Source organism: Anomaloglossus baeobatrachus, chromosome 4 (genome assembly GCF_048569485.1).
Source record: "Anomaloglossus baeobatrachus isolate aAnoBae1 chromosome 4, aAnoBae1.hap1, whole genome shotgun sequence".
NCBI classification, from domain to species: Eukaryota; Metazoa; Chordata; class Amphibia; order Anura; family Aromobatidae; genus Anomaloglossus; species Anomaloglossus baeobatrachus.
This window is the reverse complement of record NC_134356.1, coordinates 647,902,822-647,905,321: the sequence shown is the minus strand read 5'-3', so window position 1 is coordinate 647,905,321 and position 2,500 is coordinate 647,902,822. Positions and strand designations below refer to the sequence as shown.

At 39.2% G+C, this 2,500-nt stretch overlaps 2 non-coding genes across 2 annotated transcripts in view; both read right to left on the bottom strand.

Annotated features, from left to right (window-relative positions):
* Window positions 1-1,341: 1,341 nt before the first annotated feature.
* On the bottom strand, window positions 1,342-1,413 carry TRNAE-UUC (transfer RNA glutamic acid (anticodon UUC)). The gene has a single exon. It is a non-coding gene; the product is annotated as a tRNA-Glu (tRNA).
* A 1,044-nt stretch (window positions 1,414-2,457) lies between these two features.
* TRNAE-UUC (transfer RNA glutamic acid (anticodon UUC)) overlaps window positions 2,458-2,500 on the bottom strand; it is a 72-nt gene continuing 29 nt past the window's right edge. Inside the window, exon 1 of the tRNA in view lies at window positions 2,458-2,500. This exon is cut by the window's right edge and continues 29 nt beyond it. This is a non-coding gene — a tRNA (tRNA-Glu).

Sequence of the window (2,500 nt, the reverse complement as noted above, 5' to 3'; positions counted from 1 at the left end):
AAAGGACAGGCCATACGAGTTGTTGAGTTCCTCGACATTTTGAAGTAAAAAAGGATAGTTGAGAATAGTTTGAGCTATGAAACCTATAAATGTGTTGTGCTAGAGTTAGAAATGAAGTGCCAAGACCCTAACGTTTTGCAATTTTGGCTGCAAAGTGCAAATTTTACCTGAATGCTTTTTTATGCAAACAACAGTGTCTGCCTTTGAATGTCAGAGATAGTACAGAAAAAGCAGCATTCACATACCGGGAGTCGAACCCGGGCCGCCTGGGTGAAAACCAGGAATCCTAACCGCTAGACCATATGGGAAGAGTTGTTCTCTCAAGACGTTCTCAATGTGAAAAAAGAAGAACTTAATTGCTTTGAGTAAGTAAGTTTGGCACATCCTTGCTAGAAGCTTGCCTCGTTAGCGCAGTAGGTAGCGCGTCAGTCTCATAATCTGAAGGTCGTGAGTTCGATCCTCACATGGGGCACTATGCTTTAGATATTTTGTCTCCATCTTGACTAGATAGCCAGAACTGTATCCACTCAGTACCAAAAAACGTCAGATATAAAGGAAGGGGGTTTTGGATCCTTTGAAACCAAATAGTTAAAAGTCAAAAGTAAAAATGATTTGTGATATGAATTCAAATGGAGTATTGAGCAAAAGAATGGAATGAATGTCCAAAATCTATTGTGGCCAGCATTTTTTGCTGCAAAGAGCAAATCCAAGCTGGACTGACTGTATGCATGGCTTGTGTCGACCTTTCGACCTTTCAATGCGTGAATTATTACAGAAAAAGTGGCAATCCCATAGCAGGAATCGAACCAGTAAACTAAGAATACTGGTTGCTTGGTCAAATTGGATAACCCAAAGGGTCACAAAAAAAATGAGAGGCGTTAAAAGAAAAAAAAAAAAAAGTGTTGCTTTGATTAAAAATTTTTTTCCTTTCAACAGTTTAAACTTGACTCATTTGAACAGTAGTTAGGAGCTAGTGGCTTATTCTGATGGTTATGAGGTTTTCCCTCAGATAGGGTACAGTTCACTCCTTTTCTTTGACTAGGGAGCTTGAGAACTTTGCCATTCAGTTGTTAAATTCTACAGATTAGAATGGAAATTGGAGGCCAAAGGACAGGCCATACGAGTTGTTGAGTTCCTCGACATTTTGAAGTAAAAAAGGATAGTTGAGAATAGTTTGAGCTATGAAACCTATAAATGTGTTGTGCTAGAGTTAGAAATGAAGTGCCAAGACCCTAACGTTTTGCAATTTTGGCTGCAAAGTGCAAATTTTACCTGAATGCTTTTTTATGCAAACAACAGTGTCTGCCTTTGAATGTCAGAGATAGTACAGAAAAAGCAGCATTCCCATACCGGGAGTCGAACCCGGGCCGCCTGGGTGAAAACCAGGAATCCTAACCGCTAGACCATATGGGAAGAGTTGTTCTCTCAAGACGTTCTCAATGTGAAAAAAGAAGAACTTAATTGCTTTGAGTAAGTAAGTTTGGCACATCCTTGCTAGAAGCTTGCCTCGTTAGCGCAGTAGGTAGCGCGTCAGTCTCATAATCTGAAGGTCGTGAGTTTGATCCTCACACGGGGCACTATGCTTTAGATATTTTGTCTCAATCTTGACTAGATAGCCAGAACTGTATCCACTCAGTACCAAAAAACGTCAGATATAAAGGAAGGGGGTTTTGGATCCTTTGAAACCAAATAGTTAAAAGTCAAAAGTAAAAATGATTTGTGATATGAATTCAAATGGAGTATTGAGCAAAAGAATGGAATGAATGTCCAAAATCTATTGTGGTCAGCATTTTTTGCTGCAAAGAGCAAATCCAAGCTGGACTGACTGTATGCATGGCTTGTGTCGACCTTTCGACCTTTCAATGCGTGAATTATTACAGAAAAAGTGGCAATCCCATAGCAGGAATCGAACCAGTAAACTAAGAATACTGGTTGCTTGGTCAAATTGGATAACCCAAAGGGTCACAAAAAAAATGAGAGGCGTTAAAAGAAAAAAAAAAAAAAAAAAAAAAAAAGTGTTGCTTTGATTAAAAAATTTTTTCCTTTCAACAGTTTAAACTTGACTCATTTGAACAGTAGTTAGGAGCTAGTGGCTTATTCTGATGGTTATGAGGTTTTCCCTCAGATAGGGTACAGTTCACTCCTTTTCTTTGACTAGGGAGCTTGAGAACTTTGCCATTCAGTTGTTAAATTCTACAGATTAGAATGGAAATTGGAGGCCAAAGGACAGGCCATACGAGTTGTTGAGTTCCTCGACATTTTGAAGTAAAAAAGGATAGTTGAGAATAGTTTGAGCTATGAAACCTATAAATGTGTTGTGCTAGAGTTAGAAATGAAGTGCCAAGACCCTAACGTTTTGCAATTTTGGCTGCAAAGTGCAAATTTTACCTGAATGCTTTTTTATGCAAACAACAGTGTCTGCCTTTGAATGTCAGAGATAGTACAGAAAAAGCAGCATTCCCATACCGGGAGTCGAACCCGGGCCGCCTGGGTGAAAACC